Here is a 10,446-nt window from a genome sequence, read left to right on the forward strand (position 1 = left end):
AATTGAAGCCCTAAATTAATTTTCTGCTTTCGCCACTGCTACTATATATGTGATAACTGGATACATGTTGATATATTATTTAACTAGCTTTCTATTTAAGGTGCAGAGTGATTTACTAGCTTTCGCCACTGCTTTCGCCAAGGTGCAGAGTGATTTACTAGGTTTCTATTTAAAAGGGTTTATTAGTTTACAATTATTGTTGATATATTATTTCAAATAAATGTGATATTTTCTTTTATAGAAAAAACCCTTTTTTTCTTTTTAATTTTCTTCAAATTATAGTATATAAATATTATTTTTTTTAATTATATTGATACACCCTCATTTAATATGTATTGAAAAGATAAATTCATTGAGCGCAAAAGTAATTTAATACTTTTAACTTTAAATGAAATAATATGAGCGAGTAAAAGTATATTAAGAAAAAAGTAAATAAAATTAATTACTTTAATTATATTTTCTTAAACCATAAAAAAAAAAAAGAATTTGAAATGAATGGAGTTTTTATATAAAAAAAATTTATAGTAGTTGATAAATTCAAAATTTATATAACATTTATAATTTTTTTTCCATTTGTGTATATGCAAATCAAATTGGTTTTAGTTTAATCAGAATAAAAAAAGAGAAAGTAAAATGCAAGGTAGACAAGTGAAATAAATTGTATTTATTTGGAGAGAAAGTATAGAAATAAAAAAAAAAAAGGTCAAATATATATTGCACCATTACACTAATTAAGATTAAGTTATTGAATGCCTGAATTAAAAGTATTATATAACAATTGTCTAGAATAGGTCATGAGCTATCATCACGAGACAAGGTTATGTGGTAAGAGTCTGGATCAGCCAATACGCGGTTCTACCTATGGAGAGGAAGACCCGGACACCATAGCCTCCAATCCTTCATCAAGATTTGTCATTCTCTAAAAAGGTCAGGTCTTCACATAAAGTTACAATTAGCAAACACAACCTGGCAGACTCTCATTACGCCTGCAATTGCAGGATTTTCAACCAATAAGCTGATGAGATCCCTTATCAACTAGTCAGTCATGTCATTACCGAATTATCAAAAAATGCTATAATTAACTCTCTTTTCTTACAGTATAAAAATTAGTGATTATAGAGACAAAGGTACACAATTCTTATATAATCATTTTTTAGTTCAGAGCAATTTCATATACTTGCCTTATTCTCTAGTTTAATGACTTGAGCATCAGAGTGGCTGTTGTAGGCGTCAACCGCCTCACTCTCTCTTTCTTGCAGGATTGATTAATCACAGCACAACTCTATTTTTAGCAATATCATTTGGTTCCGCTGCTGGGAGATTCACTGGATTATCTTTGTTCAATTGGATTACAACTGGTCTCTTATCTCCTTTCTCTTAAAAAAGAAATCTCTCTTTTCAATCTGGAAATAGTCGGTGATTCATGAGCTGCTGCTAAGGTTACTACCAACAAAGGTAACTGCGAACTTAATCAGATGGCTAGAGGTGATAATGAAGAGGCCAATTTTCTGGCCAAAATGGCTGCGGTAGAGGAAGGAGGATCGTGGATGACACCTGTGAGATCCTCAGCTCAACCATGGCTATGATGCGTCACGGAAGATGATGGCCTAGAAATTCTTAAAGACATTCATGAAGGTAATTGTGAAAATTATGAAGGAGCTCGAAAATCTGGAAAGCATCCAGACAAGGATACTATTGGCAAATAATAACACAAGATGCAAAAGATCTTGTCCAAAGGTGTCATCGATGTCAAGCGCTTGCAAGCACCCTGAGATTTCAGGATGCCCGAAAGCTCGATAAGGTCGGATGGGGCAAGAGAAAAGCCCGAAAGTACATCAGGCTGGATGAGAAAATCTAAGTATTGAGAGAGGACAAAAGAACGAGTCAAAAGCAAGATCAAAAGCCTGAGAAGCAAAGATACAAGGGATACCAAAAAAGTTACCTGGTCTCCCGAAGAAGGAATGACTGAGGTAAGTATAATAATTAAACTCCTTTGAATGACTCACGAATATATATTCTAATGTGGATTAGAAAAAATAACAAGTAGATTAGATAGCCTCCCAAGCTCACACGGATGTGATTCACTTAAGCCATAGAAAAATTACCATAGTTATACTGATATCTTTGGAAGATGGTCATCGTATATTAATAGTGATGGCTCTAGTGCAAGGGGGAGTCTATCGAAAATATGTGTCCTAGAGCCATACACTATAGTACTGATATAATTTGATATAATCTTACATTCCTAGACATAAATAATAGATAATTTCATTAATTAAAAGTTGTTTAAATAATTAAATATAATATATTAACCATTAGCATTTGGTAGTCATTTCATTCTCAAGGAATTAAGAATATAATGACGAAACATACTTATACAAAATATTATAAAATGTTCACTATTGTAGGATGCCTCATTGATAATGATTCATCTAGAGTAGACTATCACCTTTATCTACCTCTACTGATCAATATAGTGATATTAATAATAGTAGAGTGGTGAGTCTCAAACCATAAGACATATGATATCTAGGCAAATATGTGACACTCTTGGTGATGAATGAAACAAACTAGTGGCGTTAGATGAATAACACATGGGGTTTACTCTTGTCAATGTTTATTCATCTAGATCATAATAGTGTATATAATTCTTAAACTTGGGACTACTTATCTCATGTGCAGGTGGTTTGATTTTTATATCGCTTACATACTTGTACAATGTATAGGTATATAGTGAGTGTTAGTTCAAGTTAATTGTACATGGAGGTAAGGGATCAGTCAAGACGGGATTTATTATCTCGGATAAACAGGTGGATTCCTATGACCGAGTTAATTATTCTTGATAATAAGTCTTTGATCGAGACACTATGACTTAATTAGAAAGGGTTTTTAATGTAAGTGTTGCTAATAAAGAATTAGAATTAAATAAGGTCAAATAATCTATAGTATTAGAGTTTGACATTTACAGTGACTCTAGCTTGGACTGAAATTTTATAATAAAAAGATTCTAGTGTATGATCATTTATGACATGGTTCGAATTGAATAGAATAATACATTAATTGTTAATTGAGTAGTTATAGCAAGTTATGCTAGACACTAACCATGGTTTAAGGGAACTGAGAATGCATAATGTCATTCGAGGTATATGAAAAGACCGTTTCCATTTCCATTGCCAATTAACTATTGAACCTGGAAAGTCACATATAAGGATCAATCTTGGCAGGATTAAATAATTAATTATATTAATTGATAAATTTAATTAGCAATATAAGATGCAAGTTCCTAGCATAATTTGAACTAAATTCAATCATAATGAATTGAAATTAAATTAATAAGGATAATGAATTCATATGAAGATTTCTATCCATTTAAGATATTAATCTTAAATAAGAAAAATAAATTCATATGATAAATTTTATCCATATAAGACATAGATATTAAGGAAAAAAAATAATTCATTTGATGAATTAGAAACTACAGAAGATATGGGCTTAAAAGAAAATAAAAATATTTTATTAGGGCATATTTGATATAGATTTGATTTAATATGATACGAGTCTTAAATATATTTTGATAGAATTAAGAAATTAAATCTTATTCTCCTAATGGCTTAAGACCAAATATTGGTCTAATCCATATTCAATTAATATGATTAATTGATAAGAGAATAATTAATTAATTTAAATTTAATAATAGACATATGTATGACACATGTATAAATTATTCTTAAGACCATAGAATTGATATATAAGCCAAACTCTTATTATATATGGACTTAAATTACTTAATAGTAAAATCTCATATTGGACCCAAAACCAAATATTGGTTAAGCTAAATAATTCATTACTAACGATTAATGAATTTAATTAATTAAATTAATGAATTTAATTAATTAAATTAATTAATTTAATTAATTATACTTATAAGATTAATTAATTAAATTAATGGAGATTAATTTAATTAATTATGATTAATACATGTATATGATACATAGAAAATTCACTATAATCTAAAATAATATTACACATGGTTTAGGGGTTATTTGAGGAAAATTTAAAAGTTAAGGAATTAAATCTCTAACCACTATCTATCCACCCCAACTCTATGTAAAGGAGAGAGTTGAGGGGATGGAGAGCATAAGTTTCTCTTGTCTTCCACTAAAAATTTGAGAGCTCCCTCCTCTCGTCTTATTTATCTCTATTATTGTAAGAGTTAATATTAAGTCTCCAACTCATCCCACGTAATCTCTAAGGAAAATCTCAATATTCTATTTTAAACATTTTAAGGGAAATTTAGAGACAAAGAATTTCGGTCGTGGGTGGTGGATCGTATTGAGCTCGGTTCATATGGACGGATCATAGGGTCAAAATTTGGAGCCTAAATTCTACCAAGCAAAGATTAGATATGCGCTACAAGAGTAGGATCTTAAATTTTTTTAGTATAATTAATCTCTAATTTTATTTATATTGGCTAATGAGTTAATTTTCTTAAATATAAATGTTGTATGATAATTTTTATGTTGATGCTTGAATTAGTTAAATAAGAATTAGAGCATTGAACATGAAATTATAATAATTAAGAAAAATATTAAAATTCTGTGATTTTGCCCAAATCTAATTTTGCTTTCACCACATAGATTTCACATCATCTATTATGATACTAATTGTCATGTGGTCTTTTAAGTGCAAAAATTTTGAAAGTGCATTTCTTGAATTACCTATAAAATAAAGTTCAAATCTTGAATATTAAAATATCAAAATACATGGGAAAAATTAAGAAAAAAAAGGAAAAATGAGGGAGAGGAAGAGACAAGGTGAATGATTTATGTAAATAGAAAAAGGGAGAGGCACAAAATATAGACAAATAGAGAGAGTATGATTAAAAATAGAGAGAGATAGAGGGAGATAGGTTGATAAATAATTTTTTTTTTTTTATCTTTCTATTTTCTCTTTTTTGAGATTAAGAGATAGAGAGAGAGAAAGAGATGAAAAGATATAAAGATACAAATTGTAATAGCAAGACAGACAAACATGAGAAACAAGAGGGAATAAGAAAAGAGGCAAGTTGGAAAGAGAAATGAAAAAGTTTAGCAACCTCTTAACTTTTTTTTTAAACTCTCTCCTCTCTTTTTCACTTTAGTTAACTTAATTAAAAAAATGGAGAGAGATAGAGAGATATGAGAGGATAAAAAAAATAGAGTGACTTTTTCTCTCTTTAATTTTGTTTATCTGTTTCTCTAATTTTTTAAATATTTTTCTCTCTGGATGTCTCTCCTCCCTCCATCTCCCTCTTCACCTCACCCTAAAGCTCTACCTCTCCCTATTTACATGTATATGTCTCTATCTCCATTAGTTTTCTTTTTTTTTTTTCTCCTAATTTTTTTTATATATTTTAAATTTGAATAATTTACATGCAAATCCCTGAGTTTTGGCTAAATCTACATATTAATCTATGATTAAAAGTTTGATAACAAATCCGTCCTTAAATTTAAGTTCTGCATATCAAATTGGTCCTTCTGTTAAGAATAATGACTACTTGCTATTAGTCTTTATTTGGCTGAATATTTATATTTTTTAAATGAAAAAAATGACCATGTGAAATGGAAAGGTTTATTTCTTTTCCTTCATTTCTATTTCTCATTATGTGCATTTTCCAAATCTCATGGCAAACTGGTTGTATTACAAAATAACTCCCTTATAAATCCCATGTACACGTAAAGCTGTATATGGTATCGAGATTGTTATTCTCAATTCAAAAAATCATGTAAATCCATACTAGGTAAGGCATAGGGATAAATATTAATCAACAAGTTGAACAACGATATAGGAGAAATTGGAATTTTGGTTATCTTGCTCTGGTTTACTCTATCAACATCTTTGAGTGAATTGTCGAAGTCATTTTGGAGGACGTTAAGGACTTGCAATCGTGGATGGAAGGCGCTGGACAATTCTAAATGCATTAAAACTAAAGTTCAATGTATATGGTTTAAAAAGCGATAATTAGTCTGCTTCAAATTAAAGAGAGAACATATCTCTCTTTGGTTTCTCGTAATGAGGTGTAAATGAACCAAACTATTCATGAGTTATTCCAGGTTCGACTCGATAAAAATTTAATCGGACTCAACTCAACTTCTAAATGAGTCAAGCTCAAATTTAATTTTTAGTATCGTTGAATAAATGAGCTGAGTTTGAACTTCATAGTATTGAGCTCGTTAAGACTCGTAAACTCGACTCACTTTCGAGTTCATGAGTACGCTCGCGAACTAGCTTGTGAATAGACTTGTTAAACATGCTAAGTTCAATATAATAAGAGAACTAGACTCAAAGTCTTGGATAAATTTTCATAAGTCAAACCTAATTTTTTAAAAATTCAGCGCTACATAGTTTGATTTTACTTTTAGAACTTGCAAATATTCAAATCGAGAAGATTTAAGAGCTTGTTTTATGCATATTTGCGAGTAACTTGTATATATATTTATTTAATAAAAATTATTTAGTTTTAAATTAAAACTTATTATAATTGTAAATAAATGAAATTGTTCATTAACTATTTGAAATTAGGTTTGATAAAAGCTTGGCTCGTATAGGCTCGTTTGCTAAACGAACAAAACTTAAACTTATTAATATTCGACTCGAGTTCGAAAGGAGTAAAACTCGAGCTCGATTTAAGCTAGAAAAAGTTTTAAGAACTAAACTTAAGCTTTTCAAATTCAGTTCAATTTGGTTTGTTTATAAGATAATAAATTTAACTTATCACAAAAGGTATTTTTAATATTTTTAAAAAGTAACTGCAAATTTAGGTCTATTGTAATAGAAGGATCAATTTGTTATATATAATTTAAATTTAAGGACTCATTTGTTATTAAAACTTTAGTTAGGGACTAATCTATGGGTCTAGTCAAAATTCAGAGACTTGTATGTAAATTATCCTTGAAACTTTAATGTCTTTAACATTTAGTATTGAACTTTATTATATAGGCAATTCATAACGTTTATTTTTAAATTTTCTACTTAAAAATCACATAACAATTAATACCATAATAGATGATATAGAGCCTACATGGAATGCCACGTCATTATCTAAGATGACATAATATGCCATATAGTACCACATCATCCATGAAGCCGATGTGGTATGCCATGTCATCATAAAAATGTCATCATGGCATATCAACACTGAAAACATGATATATTTTATCAAAATGAAACAAAGGAAGCAAAAAGTGCATTTTGAAAAAGATACTATTTTAAAATTTTTTACTCCTAATTAACTATGGTTACATGCTCAATGTAAATTTCATTGAGATTAATTAACTATCAAGTATCAAGGAAGTAATTATCAACACAACACTTAGAGATCAAATCCATTAGCATATTCTGAGAGAGAAGAGATTTAATTAAATTATCCTCAAGCAATGTTGGATTACCTTTTGTAGACTCTCCAACAAGCCCTCTAAAGGTAGTCCACACCATCAATCTTCAACAACTTGGTGTGTAGATGAGTCTTCCACCCTCTCTTTTTTATGTCAAGTGCTTCTTAAAGATGGTGAAATTATCTTCTAAATATAAGGTGCATCAATTTTACTTCCGGCTATAACTTCCTTGAGAGCTTCAATAGTAGGGGTGAGCATTCGGTCGGTTTGAACCGAATACTACTCACTCTATTGAATAGAGGAGGAAGATTTCTTTCTCTTGAATTTTTCTTGTGTTGCTGTCCAACTCATGTAAAAAGAAGAAGCTCTTCTTTCCATAAATCAAGAAAGAGAGATGAGGGGAGAAGTATGGCCATAACAATTCTTACTTTTGATTTGTTGAAAGGCCTCCATGTCATAGAGTTACTATTAAGGTTTAGGGTTTTCTTTCTCTAACTCTTAAAATAACCCCTAAAATATTCCTACCCCTATATCAAATCCCTAAAGTTATCACTAAAATCATTTAGGGATTAGAAACTTGCTTGGGATATTTAGGATAAGTGAAATGAGTTCTCTTTTTGATATAATTAATATGTAACAATTTTATGTTATTAATCTTTGATTAAATTAATTTAATCACTATTAAATTAATTAATTTATAAACCATATTAATGAATTTATATAAAAAACATGAAATTTATAAATCACATGAATAAAATATAACATAGCATAATCTATATTGAATTTAATTCAGGTCATGCTAGGGACTTTTTTTCAATCACATTGTGTATTAAATTCTTTAATTAATTAATTAATTAACTTAATTTTGTGAAGATTGATGTTATGTGTGGGATCCCTTGGGTTCATAGTTAATTGACAATGGAATTAAAAATACTTTCTTATTAATCTAAAATAAAGTTTCAAAGTTTTTCAAATTTTTATAAACTATCGTTAACATCTAATATAATATGTTATGACTATCCAATTAACAATAAATATATTTATTTTATCCCTTAAAACTTCAATAGTAAATTATTATACACTAAAATGCTTTCTTTATAGAATTACAATTGGAGCTAAGGCCATAGTAATGTCGAATCCCAATACATCAAATTATATGGCCAATAGTTAATTTCAATTCTTAGTTAATTGAACTTATAATAGAAAACTCTTTTTCTATTAAGTCACACTATTCTGACCAAGAATTCTGAGTATCAAAAATAATTAATTTCAGTCATAAAATTTTACCCGTTTATCTAAGGTGAAGAATTACATCTTGCCTAACACCTTATAACCACATATAATTAACTTGAGTCAATATTTACCATATTTATATACATAGTATAAGTATGAAAGTGCTATTAAACTCAAATCATCTATACATGAAATTAGGGCTGTTCAATCGGTCGATTTGATTTTGAACCGAACCGAACCAAAAAACTGAAAAATCGATTTGTAAAAATATTAAAAATCAAAAAAACCGATTATAAAAATATAACCGAATTGAATCAAACCGATAAAAATCAGTTCGGTTTGATTTGATTCTTCAAACCGAAATCTGTAATTTTTTTTAATTTTCTGCTTTTAATTTCAGTAGAATAATTTAATAAATATTTCACATAAATTTATCAATAAATATTGTCTAAATACATAATAATAATACTTAAAAATTCATATAAATCCATGTAAAATTTAAAAATACGTATAAAATTAGTGTTTCACATAATAAAAATATGTACAAAATCGGTTATTTGGTTTGTCAGTTATTTAACACGTTTAAACCGAACCGAACTGAAAATCGAATAAGCTGAAAAATACTAATCGAATCGAACTGAATATTCTAATTAACCGAACCATTAAACCGAAATTGATCAATTCGATTCGATTTTTCAGTTCAAACCGATTTATGCTCTCCCCTATATGAAATAAATGTTATTTTAGATCTAAAGATTATATGCACTATTATAACTTAAATAAGCAAATAATGATAAAAGTAAAATTCATTTGTTCCTTATCTAAATATCACTAGTTTAAATCGCTTATTACTGTAAGCACCCATATGCCTGTCTAGATATCTCATGCCAAATAGTATGTGGCTCATTATCCTACTTTCACTAGTATTCTATGCTAATCAATAGAGATAGATAAATGTAACAGTCTAAGCTGAATGAATCGTAATTAATAAAAAATTCTATGATTGTGAATCAATTTAATTTTCCTTCACATTTATTCTTAACTTTTACTAATGAAACATCTAATAAAAAGTTAATGGAAAAGTTCAATTATTAATTAAACAACATTTAATATAAAATAAAATAAGTTATTTAATTGCTAAATAAAATATTTAATTATAAAAATATGAGACAAAATATTGCTCTAGAGCATATATTTCTAACAAACACCACACATCAAATAGAGATGATATTTAGAGGTAAGCAGTATTCGGTTCAAACCGAAAAAACCGATCGAATCGAATCGATTTAAAAATTTAGTTCAGTTTTTTATACATTTCGGTTCGGTTCAGTTTTTAATTTTAGAAATTTCGGTTATTTCGGTTCGGTTCGATTTTGATCAGAAAAAAATCGAAAAAATCGAACCGAACCGATTAGTGATAATAATATATTTTTTCAATAATATAGAGAAATTAAATCATATTAAGATTAAAATATTTTAATTAAATTTTAAAATACCAAAAATAAAGTGTAAAAAATAAAAAAATTATTAAAAATCAAAATCGATCAAACCGAATCGAACCGAATCAGACCGGTTCAGTTCGATTCGATTTTTGATCAAAATCGGTTCGATTTGATTTTTATAAACTCTAAAATTTTAATTTTCAATTTATTCGATTCGGTTCGATTTTGAATCGAACCGACCGAATGCTCCCTAAATTGATATCATTATAGTGCGTTAACAAAACTTAATATTATTAGTTATTTGTTCTTACGGTATTAAAAAGATGAAAGTATTATTCTTTTAAAAAAAAATAATAAAGAAAATTTACACTCTACATGCTAAAGCGCAAAAATACAAA

This window comes from Manihot esculenta, chromosome 15 (genome assembly GCF_001659605.2).
Source record: "Manihot esculenta cultivar AM560-2 chromosome 15, M.esculenta_v8, whole genome shotgun sequence".
In the NCBI taxonomy this organism is placed as follows: Eukaryota; Viridiplantae; Streptophyta; class Magnoliopsida; order Malpighiales; family Euphorbiaceae; genus Manihot; species Manihot esculenta.